At 42.6% G+C, this 21,003-nt stretch overlaps 1 protein-coding gene across 5 annotated transcripts in view; it reads right to left on the bottom strand.

Moving 5' to 3' along the window:
- Positions 1 to 21,003, bottom strand: part of LOC137352262 (alkaline phosphatase-like) — a 95,783-nt gene that overhangs the window by 70,686 nt on the left and 4,094 nt on the right. For 2 of the 5 annotated variants that reach the window (XM_068017550.1, XM_068017546.1), the window contains exons 2-3: positions 17,004 to 17,116; positions 632 to 717 (exon numbers count right to left, since the gene is read on the bottom strand). The gene's annotated coding sequence lies outside the window, so the exon portion shown is untranslated. Of the gene's footprint in view, positions 1 to 631; positions 718 to 1,019; positions 1,216 to 17,003; positions 17,117 to 21,003 lie in introns of all 5 variants that reach the window. The other 3 variants (XM_068017549.1, XM_068017548.1, XM_068017547.1) reach the window with 2 other exon arrangements.

Below are 21,003 nucleotides of genomic sequence, written 5' to 3'. Positions count from 1 at the left end.
CCACAAACAGCAATGTTAATAGTGACCAGATAGTCCATTTTTAGTGATGTTGGTTGGTGGATAAATACTGGCCAGGCCATCTGGAAGAACTCCCATGCTCTTCTTTGAAATAGTGTTGTGGGATCTTTATGTCCACCTGAGAGGGCAGATGGGGCCTCAGTTTAACATGTAATCTGAAAGGCAGCACCTCCAACAATTCAGTACTCTCTCAGCACCGCACTGGAGTGTCAGCCTTGGAGTTCTGCTTAATTCTCTGGAGTGGGCGAAGAATCCACGACCTTCTGACTCAGAGGTAAGAGTTTGGCTGAACAAGTTTGGCGTTTCTTTGCTTGATCTCATGTCACCTTTTCGCCAAATCCTTGTCTTCCAGAAACATGCCTAATTGATTCTTGAAGTTGTCCACATCAGTCCCCTTTACTGGTTACTTATTCCATAAATCAATCACCCTGTTTATAATATTCACTTAACCTCCCTTATAACTTAGTGCCTAGATTTTAAACTTGTGTTATTTTGAACCTATCATCACAACAAACACCTTGCCTGGGGATCAATTGCTGGCTGATAGAAAGCAATTTGGTGCCAAATAAATGCCATTGGCACTAAGCATGTTGCAAATGTCGTTCGCAATTACCTCTGGTCCTTTTGTCAGCGTTGAACCCAGTGAAAAACAGAGCACACGCGCTTTAATTCTGTTCAATCTTCTGCATTTACAAGGCCCTGTGTAATTTTGAAATTAACAAGAGAAACATTTAATCAGATTGCAAAGTACTCAAAGTGACGAAAGTGCTGTCATCTGATCCATCTGCTGATTGTTGCAAAGCCTTGCTATGCCAATTCCTTGTTTAAGCCAGAAAGCGTTTGGGAGGCAGAGTGAGAATGCTGTCCTTTCACTTCTGAAGCTTGGATACAAATTCAGTCTGAACTAATGGGCCATAACTATTGTTTCGCATGAGCAGACATTCCAAAGCAAAGTAGTTTACACAATCCCTATCTAGTCTTTATTAATGAAAGCAATTTACCATTAAATAAATTGAAGATTCACAGAGCTTCCGTCCTGAATGGGGATCAAGATCAGTCTAAATGCCAGGGCTTGCGTCATACACCAAATATCAACATTTAGTTTCACAAGCTTTTGAACAGCAGGCAGAGCATGGTTTCAACTTTCACTTTTAATAAGAATTCTGTTGTCCTAGTTTTAACTATGGGGTGGCGTTCCTGTAAGATATGATTTTCAAAAAAACATAATCAAATCAAAATCATTACAACTGAACATCTCCAGATAAAAGGTTTGCATTTGGACCCTGTGTAAGAATCGTATTATGTATTGTTAGTTCTGAGGAAAGGCTGTTCAATTCTTTGCTATCGAGAAAAGGAAAAAAGTGGATAAAGGGATGGTGTCGATGCAAGACAAAATCTCTCCATTTGTGGGAGTCCAAAATTAGAGGTCATAAATATAAGATAGTCACTAATAAATTCAAAATGGAATTCAGGAAAAACTTCTTCACCCAGAGAGTGGTGAGAATGTGAAATTCACGACCACAAGGAGTAGTTCAGGTGAATAGCATCAATTCATTTAAGGGGAGGCTAGATACATCATGAGAGACAAAGGAATAGAAGGATAGGTTGATAATGTTAAATGAAATAGGGTGGGAGGAGGTTTGCATGGAAGATAAATACCAGCACAGACCGGTTGGGTCGAATGGCCTGTTTCTGTGCTGTGCACTCCATGCAACCTGATGTGATTGGATAAATGGAACTTTTAGGAGAACAGACCACCGACTAGAAACTTAAAGAGCAGGAAAGGAAAGGGTGTTACACTGTACAGTGACAACAACAATTTTCATTTAAATACTGCCTTTAACACAGAAAAACATCCCAAGGTGCGTCTGAGAGGTGCAATCAAAATAAATGGACCCCAAACCAAAGAAGGAGATATTTTCAGGAATGATCAAAAGTTTGGTCAGGGAGGTAGGTTTTAAAGGGATTTGAGGCGACTGGTGACAATCGGAAGAATCCATGCATGTACAGTGCGTGAAGAAAGCTACTGCTCGACTCTACAATTAATACTTAAATCAGAGCCAATAGATCGAGCAGAGTTAATGCTGGTGGTTCTCAGAGATGCAGTTTCTCAAATGTAATTTATTTTGTGCCACATATTATTGGAATATTATGCACAGTACATGCCTGAAATTTTGATATGTGCTCCCAGTACACAAAGCTCCACACCAGGAATGCCTACTGAGCAATTCCTCTTATATATAGTAATTCATCTACATTTATAGTATGGGGCCCATGTGATGGGGCAAGGGTAAGTAATACAAATAATATTATCGTCCCTCCATTGTAGTCCTAACCTAAAATGTACCTGCATTTGTTGGAATTTTATTCCAAATCGTTGCGTTTTTAAACGCATTGCTCCAGTAGACCTAGTCTGTAGCTACTCCAAAACGGCACCAATAGCAGTGATCTCCTCCACTCATCATCCAAACCCATCAACTCATTTACTGATGATTTCCCTCTACAATCATCAACCTTCTTTATATTACTCAACTTCAGTACTCACAATGCCCAGTGCTCTCAGAGCAATGGCCAAAGTTCTTGCACTATTGCTCCCATATCTCTTGCAAGTCTAATAGCTCCCACTATGAGTTATACCCTTAAGCCTTCGACATCCTTGGTCTCATTTTCTCCTTTGACCTCCATTCCCCACACTCCCCAACCATTACTCTCAACAACTCTCAACACTCAAAAAAAAATTTGCCTAAGACTTCCACCATTGAAGGCGAATTCTTCATCCATTGAGGCAGCAGAAGGTTTGTATTTTGACATGCTTTTTGTGTATTTAATTTAGATAGGAAGCAGGAATAAATGTTGCCTGGCTCTCACTCAAAACTTCCCCCTGCCAATTAACGCTGAGGCAAAACAATTTATTTTTAATTTAACAAGTGGCACTTGACCGCTTCTGTAATTTTCACCACACTTGCGGAACCATTGAGAAAGCTGGGTGGTTTTCTGGTGGTTACAGCATGGAAATCACGGCAGAGCACTGCAGTTTGTATGTGTCCCATGGAACGAAAGTTCCTTGGCTGCTAGACCAAGGAAAGGTCAGGACGGCTTGCCTGGAGATAAACAGCAACTTTGGCAGCCTCACAGGGGGAAGTGCAGGTGACCTTGGGAAATAATGCTTTGATTGGCCTCCGGGAAGGAAGATAGGGAAAAAAGGACAAGATGTCTCAGGGAAAGATGTTACCAGGCAGGACAGCTGATATGGAATTAAATCATGTCCACAGCTGCAAAATGACATAACTTTAATTATCCTGACAAATGTATTCAAGGAAAATATCAAGCATTAACAAGTCCTACATGAACATGATTGCGAAAAAAGATCAATTATGTAGTCAATAGGAAGGGCTAAGGTATACAGCCCATCAAAACATTAACTCAGAGAGGAAAAATAAGCCCATTCAAATGAATAATACAAGATATTGGTTTACAAGTTTGCATGTTGGGAGGGATCAGGTTAAAAAACCACAAGAGCTGGGATCCACTTTCGACCTCTACCTCAGGAACCCGTTTAAAATATTTGCAGATGTTGGGAAACGGGGCCAAATTTTGGTCTGCTTCAGCTGAGTTTGCTGCTTTCTGTTTAGAAGCTCCACTTCTCACATGTTCAACCTTAACTGGAGTCACTGAGGTCGATTTACAACCTGCTGTGAAACTTGAACTTCAGATGTAAGGAGAGGTCGTTGACATTAAACATTAACACTGCTTTCCTGTCTCCACAGATGATGCTGAGTGTCTCCAGCATATTTTTGATTTTGATTTGGATTTCCAGCATTCACCTCATTTTGTGATTTGTTTTATTGCAGATTAGCCGTGTGTTATAGAAACCAGCCGATTTTCATTCCCATTAATTTCAATGTTCAGCCTCAATGCCAAATTGAAAATCTGCCCCACTGCATGCAGTCTATGTGTCTTAGAGGAAGCAAGGGGCCTAGCACCTGTTTTAGGTGGACATCAGGAAAGAGGCCTTTACCAATATGGCAATGACCCGAACGTTGGTGCAGATTGGGCGTGGCACCAACAACCAATTTCTACCCCACCATATCCAATTCCAATCACAAGGGGGTCTCTACTGTTATACTGCTGGGCTACATCATTATATAGTTAGTGCTAGGCAGTACACCACACTCCGAAAGATATGCTTACAGTAATGACCAGCGCCACTGTGCCTAAGAGGAGACATGGGCAGAGCTGAAAGTTATAGCAGTGGTCAACAATGTACAGATGTCAATATTGGGCCTTGATGGCTGAAGTCTGAAGGCTAGAGATATCCAAGTAATCCATAGACATATGTCAAAAATTAGTCGGACAAGCAGAGTGGGAAAGTATTTAACTAGCACAAGAAAGGAGAGAAGTGTTGGCACTGATCATGACATTTAAATTGGCCGATTGTGAGTCCATTGCTTGAGAATCACAAGGAAAGCTTTTGGTGGAAAGTTGAAGGCAAACAATGAAGAGGTATGACAAAGAGACATGGAAATAGGGGGGAAACTGGAGTTGTTCTCCTTGGAGCGGAGACGGTTAAGGGGAGATTTAGTAGAGGTGTTCAAAATTATGAGGGGTTTTGATACAGTAAATAAGGCAAACTGTTTCCAATGGGAGGAGAATCAGGAACCAGAGAACACAGATAATTGACAAATGAATTAGAGGAGAGATGAAGAGAAATTATTTCACACAGCAAGTTGTTGTGACCTGAAATGGACTGCCTGAAAAGATGGTACCTGAAAGCAGATTCAATAACAGCTTTCAAAAGGGAACTGGATAAATACTTGAAAAGGAAATATTTGCAGGGCTATGGGGAAAAAGTAGAGGAGTGGGGGTAACTGGATAGCTCTTACATAGAGACAGCATAAGCACAATGTGCTGTTTCATTCTATGATTGTATGATGTGATGGAATAATAAATAATATTAACATTTATATGTGCTGATCACGCTAAACATTTCACACAATGAATTACTTTTTAGAAGTGCACAAGCTGTTATTATGTAAACAAATATGCAATTAATCTGCACCAGTAATATGCTTCAAACAGCAATGAGTTGGAAAAGGCTTCTTAATCTGCCATTAATTGGTACTAGTTGAGGAATGTTGCCCAAGATACCAGGAAAACTGCTTGCGCTTCCTTAAATAGACCAGGAGATTTTTAACACCCTGTCATCTCACATAAAGAGCACCAGCTGTAATGATCCAGTGCTCCCTCCGTGTTGCACTAAGGGGCATAATTTTAAATCAGTAATCCCAGACGCAATGGCGAGACCAGTAGAAGGGCAGAAACCTGCTGGAATCTGAAGCAGGCTTTGCCGTAGCTCTTTAGCTGAGCCACAAATTTGGCATTGCGCTTCTAGGTTTCCCAACCAATCAGAGAGGGCGGGCAGGATGATGCGTCGAATCTGTCAAAGGATTTTTAGTTAAAGGGACCTCAGCAGGGGTTAGAATGGATGAGCTGGACATGGATTCCTGAGGCGTCAGCAACCACAGGAATGGAGAGGAGACCTGGAGGTCCTGCTGTAGGGTCTGAAGGACTGAAGTGAGGTGATGTCGCTCAAGGACAGGAGGAAGAGGACAGACTCTCAAACCAAGCAGGCATGGATGGAAGTGGCCAAGGAAGTGAGCAGCAGGAGTGCAGTCCCTCGAACCTGGAGATAGTGCCCCAAGAGGTTGTTTGACCATAGGGTGATTCGAATCTCAATCCTATCCTCACTCCTCTATCAGCATACTTATGGCAGCAGGGCTATGGAATGCAGTCAGGCAACTGCACTGGCTGACCTCCAAACAAGGGTGAAATGATAACTGTAATACTTTTCAAATGGCCAGTAAACATTTCAAAACTTGTAGCATGGGCACTTTATCTAATGTCACACTAGTGGTGGTTTGGGTTTTGCTCTCCAGATGGTGACATATTAATTTTTTTTAAAACTATACCAATTCTGGAAATCGAAAATAAAAGGGAAAAAAAGTGTTGAAACAATTCAACAGATCCTTCCACATCCATGAGGAAACTGGCTGACTTTAGACCTTTCATCAATGATAACAAAGCATCTAAACCAGAAATGTTAAATGATATTTTCTTGTGTATTCCCACCCACGTTTTTTTTTTAAATATTATTGAGCAGTGAAGCTTAATCAAAGGTGTAACCTACTTTGCCTTGATGGCAAGATGGCCCCATTTAAATTAAGTTCCTTCTAGAGACCAATCTTACATCGTAGCTCCACCACAAGACGAGAAACTGAGAATTATTCTGTGCCCTTTTCTGCCAGCACGTAAAGGGCACCCTCCATCTGCCTTTCTCTAGGTTGGTTTTGAACCTGGCTCTTCAAAGTTGAAAGATCAGATCTCCCAATACAATGAGCCATCTGCTTGCTCAGTGACGCCACTATTTGCTACAGGAATTAGAATCTCAATGCTTGTCAAGTTGAGTTCTGCTGTCAACAGCACAGGCTCTTTGAGATTCTCAGTGACGAATCATTACAGAGTTAACTTATCTTGACTACCTCCCAGCTGAACTGGCCCACAGCCTTTGTGAAAAGCTGAGAACACGGCACAAAATTTAAAGCTTTCTATACCCACCCAATCCAAGTTGCTAGAGGGTCTCAGTATCAGGGCCCCTTGAAAAATCAGTTACAAAGGATTTTAATTGTCCTTCTTATTTCTTTTGTCCATAAGCAATTGATTTTCCTCCTCTTTTACAATAGTGAGTATTAATAACGTCATTGAGATACTGACTGCAAAGGATTACTGAGCCAAGTATGCAGCCTGTTGAATTAACATGCAGAGCCTGTGTTGAATAATTCCAGACTGTATAATTGTCTCTCTAATTCAGCTATTTCACAGGTCAGTCCTTTGAGACAATGCTTTCCACTGCTTAGACTAACTGACTAAAATGAACTGGAACAGAAAGGATGTTAATAGCAACAACAACTCTTACTTACTGATTTCTTTCTTTGCAAGGTCCCGATGATAAGACTCAATTACCTGCACTGTGATTAAAAATCCTAGAATTCATTATCGTGGGTTATCGTATATTCATTTGTATCCCACCATTCACCACACCCTTCCAAACTACTCTAAATCAATCTCTTGGCTATACATTAAGGAAGAACAAACAAACGAATTTAGGCTTTAAATTCTGATATGCCCTGTCCTCCTTCAGGAAATTAAAGTAAAATAAAATGCCAGTGGCCAAACCAGCAGCAGCTCCCGAGACTACAGGGCAATCAGGTGCCATATACAGTACAGCAGTGGACAGAATAGGACACAGACTATTTAAACTGTCACATTCATCAGACTAACGTTCAAGTTGGAGGTACATAAATTTATCTTAATGTTCAACTTGCAAACCAGTTCCAAAGTTATGCAATTTCCCTCACTGTGCTGCCGTGATCCTAAAAAGGTGTCTGTATATTAAAGGGGATGGCTACCTTGAGCATCTGTGTATTAAGGGGACAGACCAATCACAAAATCATTTCCTTTATTAACTCATCTGTACACTTAATAGAAAATTATGCTTCCTTGCATTCAGAAAAGAAATGAACAAATCACTAGACCTAATATTTTGATTTGATTTTTATTGAAATTTTAAATTTATGGAAAAAATGGAGCATCCTTAATGGTGATGCTTTACAAGTTGGCACAATAACACTGAATACCTTGTCACAGTTCAATCTCTTAAAACTAAAACATTCCAGTCAATATTAATGTGGGCAGGTAGCTCAGGTCTCTCGGTGTAAAACTCACGAAAGCTCTCGGTACTTTGTGTGATATTATAAATTTCTGTCTTTATTCTGTATCATTAAAGTAGATGCAGATGAGCAATGGCATCATCCAACTGTGCCTTTTGGGGGTGTGGGGTGTGGTCTGTGCAAGATTTCCTTTGCTTTGTGGCAAATATGGGATGTAGTTTGCCAATTATATGTGGCTGGTTAAATTGCGATTGTGTTTGTGTTAGTCAATGGCAATGATTGTTCAAGTTGAATTATGTTGCTGTTTTAATCTTTCTCTGGCTGGCAAGGCATAATTTTGTCTGTTTGCATGATGTCTTTGAATTGCTGTCTTTGGGAATTCATTTCAGTGACAGTAATATTATTTCCTCTGTTATTGCACGTTACAAGACTATGGAGCAGGGCAAGAGTGACTGAATATCTTGCAGACGAAACAGGATTCCTAGACCATCAACTAATTATCTGGAGAGGGGCAAGTGGCAGCTATCACAGAGCAGGCGGAGCCTCCAAGTGGGCCAGTGGGATTCCACATGGGCAAGCAAGCTGCATCTGTCATAGTAATGGGTGGCACTGCTTTGAGAACCCAGGTAGGTAAGCCTGAACCCGGTTGATGAAGCAAGAAAGCTGGCCAGACCATGGGCGGAGGAGAAAGTGCCAGCTGCCACAAAGCAGGATTCCAATTGAGTTGGTGGGAAGCAAGAGTCCAGATAGTTGGGAGAATGGGACTCCAGGTGGGCAAATGAGTAGTAGCCACTGCAGTGATGTGCATCGCTGCTTCAAGAGGTCTGATGGGTGGGTGTGTAAGACTCCAGGTGGGGAGGTAGGAAGCAGGACTATGGATCCGTGAGTCAGCAGTAGCAGCTTCAACATTGTTCTTTGGAAAGGTTGCATGCTGAGGTTTGTTTTCCTAATGGATGAAAGCTGTCAATGGAATGGGATGCTGAGGATGAACTTGGGAAGCTAGTGTCAACTGTGACTCAGTCAACTGTACTCTCACTTCCACATCCAAAGATTGCTGCTTTGAGATCTACTCCGGAGACTTAAGCACATAATCTAGGCTGGCACTCGTGTACAATGTTGAGGCAGCGCTGGTGAGAGAGTAACCTGGTGAGATGTAGGGGAGTGGCCAGAAGAGGCACTTCAAGAAGATTCCTTCGGGGTTAGGTTGGAGCAGGAGTTCTCCTCTGGGCCCCAGAAAGATCCCTCAGACCTCCCTTTGTCTCAGTCCTTCCTGCACCAGTATTCTATTGTAAACTACCCCCACGCCCCCTCCCCAACCTGCCCAAGAACAGTCCCTTTGGACACACCCCCAACCACACCCCCGCACCCTCGTTTGTATTCCTACCCACCAGCCTTAACCTCAGAGACTGGTTTCAGATATTAAAATAAGTCCCAGTTATTAATATCAGACAATCTCACAAGCTTTAAGATGGTTTCAGGAACTCTCCCCTGCCCACCCAATGCACCGATCCTGTTCCAAGTTAAAATTAGCCCATGTCTTTATTTATTGCTATCAGATGCCCAGTGGCATTGCTCATGTAAGTTGAATGCTGAGCCTTTTAATATGGTCTATGTCCTGTCATTGGACGCGAAGTAAATTATTCATTTAATGTGAAGCTGTGTCACATTAAGCACGCATAACTGTTAAGGAAACAATGGATGAGGTCAAAGTTTAAATCACTTCAGTCTCAGGTCAGGACGCTGATTTCCTTTTTTTTTTAAACTGTGTTTGGTAAAGTCAGTCGAAGGTTGAGGAAATTTAACATTCTTTGTCAAATGAATGTTTCTGTTTCTTTAACTTTTTTTTAAAGCGTGAAACCGAAATTTGAGTGTGACAGTACAAGTGTGACAAAGAAGTGTGAGGGACAGGATCTAATCATTATTACTAGGCGTATGATATGTATGCCTAAAAATTCAACAGTGTCCATATTTGGGTGCCTCACCCGCAGCATGCTAACAGCCTGCACTCAAACCGGGAGCTCTGAGGAGCCCAAGATTTTGGGGCTTGAACATCATTATCATATAGATGGAACCAATGTTCAGGTAAGTGATTGGGTATGATCATGGGGTTCTGGAGGAGGAACGGCTGGGCCTCAGAGTGTGATTTGACGTCTGTCGGGGAAGAAGATCATAGGGCTCGGAAGTATTGCTTTGGGTGCGAGGGGAGTGTGAATACAGTTGGGAGTTTTGGAGGGCCTGGAGTTCAGAGCCGGGAGTGAGGTCAGAGATCTTGGGACCAGGAGCAGTGGTGATGAAAGTGAGTACTAACCCTTTTCTCTTCCATGCTGCTTAACATTGGTTTTCATGGAGGCAATCAGCACTGGTGCTGGCTGCCTCAGGCACAAACCAAAGTTGCAAGATGGAGCAGAAGCAAGCGTTAGGCCCCTTATTTGCCTATATTGATGGCCTAATGCCTGCTTCTGTTCTGGGTAAAGGATGCCTCTTGTTTGGTCTTTACTAAATGGCTTCCGGTGCAACTCACATCAGAATTGTGACTCATGAATTGTGAATCTATGACTTTATGACTCTAATTGTGCACATACGCCACAGATGTCATTTTGGACTCAAAACTACACGATAGTGCCAAATTTCTAGCCCATAATTTTGAAAATACACTGCTATAACTCCTCCATGAATTCAGGAGTTAGGCAGATAGTTACTATGGGGTGGAGCCCTCAATATTACATTGCATCAATAAAATAGATACAATGACAATATCTTTCCCAAAATGGTGCAAAAGGGCAGAGATGCCTTGCATGGTTTCCCAGGTTTAAAAATTTCCATTGTTGCGACAGACCAAACCCTTGGGATCTGATGAGCTTATTTTACCAAACCTCCCCGCGCCTCCCCCACTGCCCCCGCCAATATCATAAATGAGAGATGTTTGACAGGCTGTCGAACTTCAATGCGCACTCTGCAGAAAAAATGTAGGCGCTCTTTTAAATATTTACATAATTCCATCAATGGCTTGTCTCTTAGAAATATATGTGACATTTAAATCATGATAAGGGGCATCAATTATAATAATGTGTGGATTTAAAAAGGAATAAAAACACATCTGCTTGCAAATAAAATGTGACAGCCGTTTAATGCGACCCATTCAAAATGGTGCAACTTATACACGCCAAGACACTGATTCACATATTAGCTGATACTCAAAGTCTGTCAGCCTCCTTCTTAACCATGAATATTTTTACACTGATACCCAGACTCCAAAGTTGGAAGGAACTGACTCATGGAGTCCGTCAAGGATCTATGCTGGAACCTCAAATATTCACTATATTTATTAAAGACTTAGATAACATAATAGAGATTTGCGTATCCATCCAAGTTTGCCGATGACACAAGGATTGGTGGCACAGTATTAGTATAGACAGGAGCATAAAATTACAGAGGTATTGATGGATTAAGAGAATAGGAAAAACAGTTGCAGATGAACTTCAACACAGGTAAGTGCGGGGTCATCCATTTTGGACCAAAAAGAAATAGATCTAAATATTTTTTTTAAATGGAAAAAGCTAGGAACAGTGGAGGTCCAAAGAGATTTAAAGAGACCACTAAAATTAACAATCAAGAACAAAAGATAATCAAAAAGGCAAATGGAATTTTAGTTTTTATACTAAAGGGCTAGAATATAAAGGGGAGGAACTTTTGCTACAGCTGTACAACACCCTGGTTAGACTACATATAGAGTACTGTGTACAAAAACAATTGCATCTATATAGCACCTTTCATAACCTCAAGACATCCAAAAGTACTTTACAGCCAATGAAGTACTTTGGAAGTGTTGTAACTGTTGTAAGGAAATGCAACAGCCATTTTGCGCACAGCAAGCTCCCACAAACAGAAATGTGATAATGACAGATAATCTGTTTTAGCAATGTTGATTGAGGGATACATATTGGCCAGGCGCCAGGCAGAACTCTACTCTTTTCTTCGAAATAGTGTCATTGGATCTTTTACGTCCACCTCAGAGAGCAGACATTTCACCTGAAACACAGCACCTCTGACAGTGCAGCACTCCTAAAGTATTGCATTATACTGTCAGCATAGATTTTGTGCTCAATGGGATTGAAATAAAATGAAATTTATAGCAGTGAAATGTGAAGTAATACATTTTGGTAGGAAGAACAAGGAAAGGCAATATAAAGGGTACAATTCTAAAGGGGGTGCAGGACAGAGACACCTGGGGGATATATGCATAGATCATTGAAGATGGCAGGGCAGGTTGAGAAAGTGGTTAGAAAGGCCTATGGGATCCTGGGCTTTATAAATAGAGATATAGAATGCACAAGAGCAAGGAAGTTATGATGAACCTTTATAAAAACCTGATTCTGCCTCAACTGGAATATTGTGTCCAATTCTGGACACCACACTTTAGGAAGGATGGGAAACCTTTAGAGAGGGTGCAGAAAAGATTTATGAAAATGGTTCCAGGGGTGAGGGGCTTTAGTTACGTGGATAGATTGGAGAAGCTGGGATTGTTGTCCTTAAGAACAGAAAGTTGAGAGGAGTTTTGATGGCGGTGTTCAAAATCATGAGGGGTCTGGTCAGAGTAGATAGAGAGAAACTGTTCCCATTGGCAGAAGGGTCGAGAACCAGAGAACACCGATTTAGGGTGATTGGCAAAAGAACCAGAGGTGTCATGAGGAAAAACTTTTTTATTCAGCGAGTGGTTAGGATGTGGAATGCACTGCCTGAGAGTGTGGTGGAAGCATATATAATCATGGCTTTCAAAAGGGAATTGGATAAGCATCTGAAGAGAAACCATTTGCAAGGTTCTGGGGAAAGGGAGGGTGAGTGGGAATAGTTGAGCTGCTCTTGCAGACAGTCAGCATAGACATGATGGCCCGAGTGGCCTCTTTCTGTGCTGTAACCGTACAATAATTCTATGATTCTATTCTATGAATCTACAACCTTCTGACTCAGAGGCAAGCGTGCTACCCACTGAGTACTCAGTCCTGTTGTGGTACCACAGCTTAGAAAGAATATATTGGCCTTTGAAAGAGTGCAGCACAGATTCAGCAGAAAGCTACCAGCAGGTGTTGGATTTTAGGAGTGATTATATAAACAAGGCCTGTATTTTCTGGAGTATAGAAGCTAAAGGGGTCATTTGATTGAGGTTTGAGGATTTTGAAAGGAATTAACCGGTCGTTAAAAAGAGAACCTTATCTGCTGGAGAGGGAGCCTAGGATAAGGGGACAAAACCTTAAAGAGCTAAACCAGTCAGGAGAGAAATTAGGAAACACTTCTTCACACAAAGCATGGTAGATGTGTGGAACCCCCTCCCACAAAAAGCAGTAGATGCTAATTCAACCATTTTAAATCTGAAATCAATAGATTTTTGCTAGCCAAGGATATGAAGCCAAGGCGGGTGGGTGGAGTTAGGATACAGATCAGCCATGATCTCAATTGAATGATGGAACAGACTCAAGGGGCTGAATGGCCTACTCCTGTTCCTATGTTCCTGGGATAGCAGTGACTAAGTGAGAAGTACAGCCTCTTACCTCCCTTTTTTAATGAACCTATGTGTTGGAGGTTCCAATAGAGACTCCCTGGTTTTCACACGTCCAACTTCTGATCCCTGGAAGGTTGTCTCCTAGGCTCACCTCAACCAATAGCAACATTTTTCACTTATATAACATCTTTAATTTAGTAAAATATCCCAAGGTGATTCACAGTAGTGTTATCAAGCAAAATATGACACTGAGCCACATAAAGAGACATTAGGACAGGTGACCAAAAACTTGGCCAAAGAGTTAGGTTTTATAGAGCGACTTAAAGGACAAGAGAGACAGAGGGGTTCGGTGGGGGAATCCAGAGTTTAGGGCCTAGACAGCTGAAGGGATGGCCATCAATGCTCCTTCATAGTATATTAAGACAGTCTTGGTACTGCATACTTCCCTCAGCACATTATCAATATTATAAAGATGACTAAAATGCAGGGTTAGTATAAATGGGTAGTTGTCGGTCGGCACAGACTCGGTGGGCCGAAGGGCCTGTTTCAGTGCTGTAAATAAATAAATAAAATAAAATATTGTAGAGACATGAGCTGAGAAATTAGATTATGCTGCGATTAAGAATGGGGTGCAAGGACCACACCATATTGGTCTCCCTCCAGCGTCACATTGAAAGAGGCGAGGTGGCAAGGTGCTGCTAATTGGCTGCTCGCCTGATGATGGGGAAATTAATCAGGCATCCCTGATGCCATTTAATGGCACTTTGCATCTCTTAAAGGGAGCATTGGCTCCACTGAAAAGAAAGTGATTTTAAAGGCACAACATTAATTCAAGGGCCTCCAGGTCATCTGAAAACTCAAAATTCACTACTATTGTCGCCAAAACAAGGCCACAGGCAACCTAAATCAACAGTCCAGCAGTCCAGCTACTGACGCCGAATAGAGGTGAGGATCCCTTTAAGTAGCGTTCTTGCAGTTTGCTTCCTTATGGTTTTCTGGGCAAATCAGATGTTGCCACAGACTAATATCGTGAATGGATCCTAAAAACACCATGAAGGGCCTGACTTAAACATATTAATAAGCTTAACACTTCATTCAGATGGGTGACTGCCATGATTATAGGGCACCAGAACCAACGTGGTACACAACACACTTGTGGCACAGATTCAGCTCACTTGAAAAACTGGCGCAGCACAAATTTCGAGGCCTTGAAGCCTGTTTCTGCTGCTAAGCTGCCTCCTGTGGTTTACTTCCAAAAGGGCTGTCAGTGATAGAGCATTGCAGCTCTGCCACTGGATACTCTTCTGTTCTGCTGGCGGTTCCACCCTAAATATGCCTTTGGTAATAGAGTCATGCTACACTTTGAAAAGACCCATATATCATAGCAGTTACCATAGCGTGCTAATTCTTCAAACGTTAGTAATAGTAACAAAGCTCAGAAACTGACATTGCTTTTGTGATGTTGCGCAAATATCCTGACAAGGGTTATACAACCTTCAGTAGAACTGCTCAGGATCATAATCTGCCTAGAAAATAATTGCCACCGAGAGGCCAAGAGAAAAGGAAGCTGATAAACCCTTAGACGTAAGAGCAGCCAACAGGCAGCTTAAACTTTCCTGAATGCTGAACGAATGTAATGTGAGTTGTGTTGTTGATGTGGTAAGTTGGTACCAATGTGCCAGTGGGTGGAAAGACTCTGGCTGACAGTTCCCCACTCTACTGACTTCCCAATATCAGAAGCCCTGTTGTAAGGTGACACTAAGCAGGTGAGTCTCTGTTGTGTTACAATCCATGCCTTTTGGTAGCCAGTTGAGATGTATTGTTGGTGATTTACAAAAAGCTCTACTCTTTTGATTATATATCGTTTTTTGGCCAGGGGAGTACCAGGAAGGGGAGAAAACTGGGATGAAAGGGGGAGGTTAGAGGGTATTTGCTATTACAGGAGGGTAAATATACTCAAATATTCTGTTCTATTTCCTGGAGCATTAATATAATAGGAGAGTTTTATTTAATCCATATTAAGTTCTTTGAGCCAAGGTGGCAGATTGGCTCGTCGGTAACACTGAGTTAAGGGCTGTCATTCCAGAATTGGAGTCCTAATCTATGCTGATACTCCAGCCTAACAATGAAGGAGTTCTGTGTTGTCCCTTGGATGACCAAGACCCTCTCTGATTATTCCAGTGAATTAAAGGTAGGAAATGCTACCTTGCCATTATCACAAGATAGGGTCAGAGGAAGAAGGCTCTTGGCCCAAGTTGTCAGCTCGGTTCAGTTGGGATCACTCTTGCTTCGGAATCACAGGATGATTGGTTCAAGTCCCAGCTCTGAATAAGCACATAGTCTAGGCTGATACTCGAAGAATTGCTGTACTTTCAAAGGGGCCATTCTTTGGACGAAATATTAAGGTAAGACCCCGACTGCCTGTTCTGCTGATTCAGGTGGACATTAAGCACCATTCAAAGAAGAGCAGGAAGTTCACCTTGTCTCATGGTTAAGAACATAACACCAGAAATAGGAGCAGGTGTAAGGCCCCTCAACCCTGTCAAAGGCTTTACTGAAGTCCTTGTAGACAACATCCACTGTCCTTCCTTCATCAATCATCTTCGTCACTTCCTCAAAAAACTCGATCAAGTTAGTGAGACACGACCTTCCCTTCACAAAACCATGCTGCCTCTCGCTAATAAGTCCATTTGTTTCCAAATGGCAGTAAATCCTGTCCCGAAGAATCCTCTCCAATAATTTCCCTACCACTGACGTAAGGCTCTCCGGCCTGTAATTTCCTGGATTATCCTTGCTACCCTTCTTAAACAAAGGAACAACATTGGCTATTCTCCAGTCCTCTGGGACCTCACCTGTAGCCAATGAGGATACAAAGATTTCTGTCAAGGCCCCAGCAATTTCCTCCCTTGCCTCCCTCAGTATTCTGGCGTAGATCCCATCAGGCCCTGGGGACTTATCTACCTTAATGTTTTTCATATTGGCCTAGCTTATTATGCTTATAAGTCCCTGGAGTGGAACACGAATCCACAACCTTCTGATTCAGAGGCAAGAGTGCTCCCAACTGAGTCATGGCTGGCCTTCCTAGCAGTGACTAACATTCCTCCCTGAATCAATTATAGCCAAGAACAGATTAACTGACACTCCTGTCGCCCATACTAATGGGAATGTGATGTATACAAAATGGCTGCCATGTTTTCCCATTTGGAATTGTTACATTATTCTGTTGAAGCACTTTGACAATTGTTGGACGTGATGATGTTATGCTCATGCATGTCTTTCCTTCTCATTCATCTCAGCTTTAATTCTCACTTTAGGGTAGAAAACAAGTCACTATTTAACAGTAGAAGAGTGGAGCGAGAGCTTCTGAATCCCTTTCCTTCTCAATCAAATCTCCCTTATACGTTACTGCATTCCAAAGCCTTTTTCTGTCCTTGGCTTGCCCATCCTGAAGGTGTTAACTGGGAAGGAGTGGATTGCAGTATTTCATAAACAACAGTGATCTTTGGTCCCTTTGCTCTAGGGAAATGCTAAACGGAAGCCAGGTGAAAATCCTAGGGAGAGTCAATCCCTAGCAGATGGTACAGCCTGGCATTGGCAAAGAATTGGCAGCAGATGGTCTCGGAGGGAAGGAATGGTACGAGGGCGCCTGTGAAGGAAATAATGATCCAGACCCTTAAGAAGAAAACCATTCCACACAGACGATACCAGCCTTTGGAACCTGACTGAAATGAATTCAGTTAAAAGGAAAAAAATAAACTTACTTCTCTGGCCTTTAAATTGTAATTGTCCTGTGTGACTGGCAGTGGATCGCTGTTCTGTGCATCAGCTGGTCAATGGTAGCAGACTCAGTAAAAGACAGATAATGGTGTTCAGCCTGAAAGCAGAATAGAAGCAGATTTCAGCTCATTGTTTACCCTGTGTTGTTGTTAAAATGTTTTTTCTCTCTCATTTTCTGTTTAGAATCACATTTCCTCCTCGCTGAAAGACACAAAGAACTTTTCTTCGCCTTTCACTGAAGAGGCAAAAGATTTTAAGTCTGATCTAAATGATTCCTGTCTAGTGGGTCTGCTTCTTTTCAATCAGAATCTTCCTTTGCACTTTATTGAGGATGTAACAAATTGAATTCCTGGGTTCAATGTATTGCCATTAATCTGTAGGCTGGCCGGGGTGGCTATTGAGGTGCATTAACAGAGGGTCTAAGGAAACATTGGAAAATAAAAGATCAGACACACAAAGCAAGAAGAAAGTCTCACAAAACAGTAGGCTTTTCCTGAAATTATGAGGGCATGCGGTTTCAAAATCCACAATTTCACAATTTTGCACCGCAGGTTAAACCACAGGTGGTCACCTTTCACAGTTCAAAGCCAGGAGAAAATATTGTACACTGACAACTACGAGTGCATTCACTGTAACTGCAGCTACGACAGGCACACCATGCAAAACGTGTAGCTTAGTGCATCGCGAGAACCTTTGACATGTTTTCTTCCGCACTACTTTCTTCAAATCTGGATTGTGTCTCTCACTTCCCTGCCCCTTCTTTGTCTTTCCCAGTCTCATTTCACCTCCTGCCCTCGCTCTCTCCTCATTCCACCTCCCGCCCACTGTCCCTCCCAGTCTCATTCTCCCAACCTCTAATTCCTTCTGTCTCACATTTCTGCTCTGTTGTCTCTCACTACATTCCCCCTCTTTCCTCACCCTCCCTGACTCTTATCCTCTTCTCATTTCCTATTTTACCCTTTCACTCCTTTTCTCTCATTGCACCATTTCTGTTCTTGTTCTCTTTCCAAATTTCTCTCAAGACCCTTTTCCTCAGCCCTCTCTCTCATTGCCCCTCCTTCTCATTCATTCCCCCTTCCCTCCCATATTAAGCATGCACTGTAAAATACAAGACTGTATCTTTGAATACATGGCCACTAAAATATCCACTTAAAGAGGCGGTTAGTCTCACTGTTGTTCTTAAAGGGTGAATTTGTAAATTCACCCCCTTGAATGAAAAACTTGACCTGCCCAAAGGAAGTTGGGTGTGTGTATCCCATGATTTTTCCATCCATTTGGAAAATTGCAGGGAGTGTGCATCCCAATTTGCCATGTGCAATCCTGATACACAAAGCCCGGCACTGGAATTGTAAATTCATAAAATTGCCCAACCATCCCTCAGACTCAAATAGAATTTTAAAAGGTCTCTCTCTGTATCATTCAGTGAAAAAATAGAGGCAGAAAGAGCTGGAACTCAGCAAGGGCTCCTCGCTTTGATTTCCACTTTGTTTCTGAAAGAAGGCAATTTTTTATTAGATGTAGAAACCCAGGCATCCTAAGACTGGATTTTCTCAAGTGGTAAGCAGACCCACCGCTAGGACCGAAAGCGGGACTCAATCCCGTGCGGCGGTGACCAATAAAGAGGCTGTCACCTCTTAGTGAGACACGACCTCCCCTTCACAAAACCATGCTGCCTCTCGCTGATAAGTCCATTTGTTTCCAAATGGGAGTAAATCCTGTCCCGAAGCATCCTCTCCAATAATTTCCCTACCACTGACGTAAGGCTCTCCGGCCTGTAATTTCCTGGATTATCCTTGCTACCCTTCTTAAACAAAGGAACAACATTGGCTATTCTCCAGTCCTCTGGGACCTCACCTGTAGCCAATGAGGATACAAAGATTTCTGTCAAGGCCCCAGCAATTTCCTCCCTTGCCTCCCTCAGTATTCTGGGGTAGATCCCATCAGGCCCTGGGGACTTATCTACCTTAATGTTTTTCAAGACGCCCAACACCTCCTCCTTTTTGATATCAACATGACCCAGACTATCTACACTCCCTTCCCTGGACACATCATCCACCAAGTCCTTCTCTTGTGTGAATACTGATGCAAAGTACTCATTTAGTACCTCGCCCATTTCCTCTGGCCCCACGCATAGATTCCCTCCTCTGTCCTTGAGTGGGCCAACCCTTTCCCTGGCTACCCTCTTGCTCTTTATATACGTATAAAAAGCCTTGTGATTCTCCTTAATCCTGTTTGCCAATGACTTTTCATGACCCCTTTTAGCCCTCCAGACTCCTTACATAAGTTCCTTCCCACTTTCTTTATATTCCTCAAGAGCTTCATCTGTTCCCAGCCTTCTAGCCCTTACGAAAGCTTCCTTTTTCTTTTTGACTAGGCTCACAATATCCCTCGTTATCCAAGGTTCCCGACACTTGCCAAACTTATCCTTCATCCTCACAGGAACATGCCAGTCCTGGATTCTAATCACCTGACGTTTGAAAGACTCCCACGTGTCAGATGTTGATTTACCCTCAAACAGCCGCCCCCAATCTAAATTCTTCAATTCCTGCCGAATATTGTTATAAATAACCTTCCCCCAATTTAGCACCTTCACCCGAGGACTACTCTTATCCTTATCCACATGTACCTTAAAACTTACGGAATTATGGTCACTGTTCCCGAAATGCTCCCCTATTGAAACTTCGACCACCTGGCCGGGCTCATTCCCCAATATCAGGTCCAGTACAGCCCCTTCCCTGGTTGGACTATCTACATATTGCTTCAAGAAGCCCTCCTGGATGCTCCTTACAAATTCTGCCCCATCCAAGCCCCTAGCACTAAGTGAGTCCCAGTCAATATAGGGGAAGTTAAAATCACCCACCACAACAACCCTGTTGCTTTTACATCTTTCCAACATCTGTCTACATATCTGCTCCTCTACCTCCCGCTGGCTGTTGGGAGGCCTGTAGTATAGAATTTGTCACATAAAGTAGCTGATTAGCTGCCCATCCTGATGTGGGCAATGACACAAAAGCGTGTTCCTTTATACAGCGCCATTCACATCCTCAGGACATACCACAGTGCACCACAGCCAAGGACTGTGTAGTCACTGTTATAATGTAGGGAAATGTGACAGCAAATTTGTACTCACCCTCTGAGCCAAGCCTGACATGCTTAGAAACATCTGCACAACTTATTAAACCCACCGCAGCCACCCCATTAGTAATTGAAGAGTCTGAACAGAACTCCAGCACCCAGAGCCCATTTGGAAAAGAGACCGTAGGGGATACTGTTACCCCTGTCTTTCTGCCTCTTTCCACTTCACATCACATCACTTCACATATGGGCGGCACAGTGGCGCAGTGGTTAGCACCGCAGCCTCACAGCTCCAGCGACCCGGGTTCAATTCTAGGTACTGCCTGTGTGGAGTTTGCAAGTTCTCCCTGTGTCTGCGTGGGTTTCCTCCGGGTGCTCCGGTTTCCTCCCACAGCCAAAAAGACTTGCAGGTTGATAGGTAAATTGGCCATTAGAAATTGCCCCTAGTATAGGTAGGGGAATATAGGGACAGGTGAGGATGTGGTAGGAATATGGGATTAGTGTAGGATTAGTATAAATGGGTGGTTAATGGTCGGCACAGACTCGGTGGGCCAAATGGCCTGTTTCAGTGCTGTATCTCTAAATCTAAATCTAAAAAAAAATCTCCACCTGGTATTAGCCATGGCTCAATGGGTAGTACTCTTACCCCCGAAGCTCGAATGTTGGTTGTTTCAAATCCCACTCCAGTGACCGGAGCACAAAATCTAGGCTGATACTCCTGGTGGCAGGACTGCTGTCCTTTTTGGCTGAGATATTAAACCAAAGCCCTATCGGTCCTCTCAGGTGGTTGTAAAAAAAAAATCATAGCACTACTTTGAAGACGAGCAGGGAAGTTCTCCCTGGTGATCCTGGTCAATACTTATTCCCCAATCAATATCACAAAAGAAAATTATCTGGTTATTGCTATTT

This window comes from Heterodontus francisci, chromosome 37 (assembly GCF_036365525.1).
Source record: "Heterodontus francisci isolate sHetFra1 chromosome 37, sHetFra1.hap1, whole genome shotgun sequence".
Taxonomy (NCBI): Eukaryota; Metazoa; Chordata; class Chondrichthyes; order Heterodontiformes; family Heterodontidae; genus Heterodontus; species Heterodontus francisci.
This window is presented reverse-complemented; position numbering and strand designations above follow the sequence as displayed.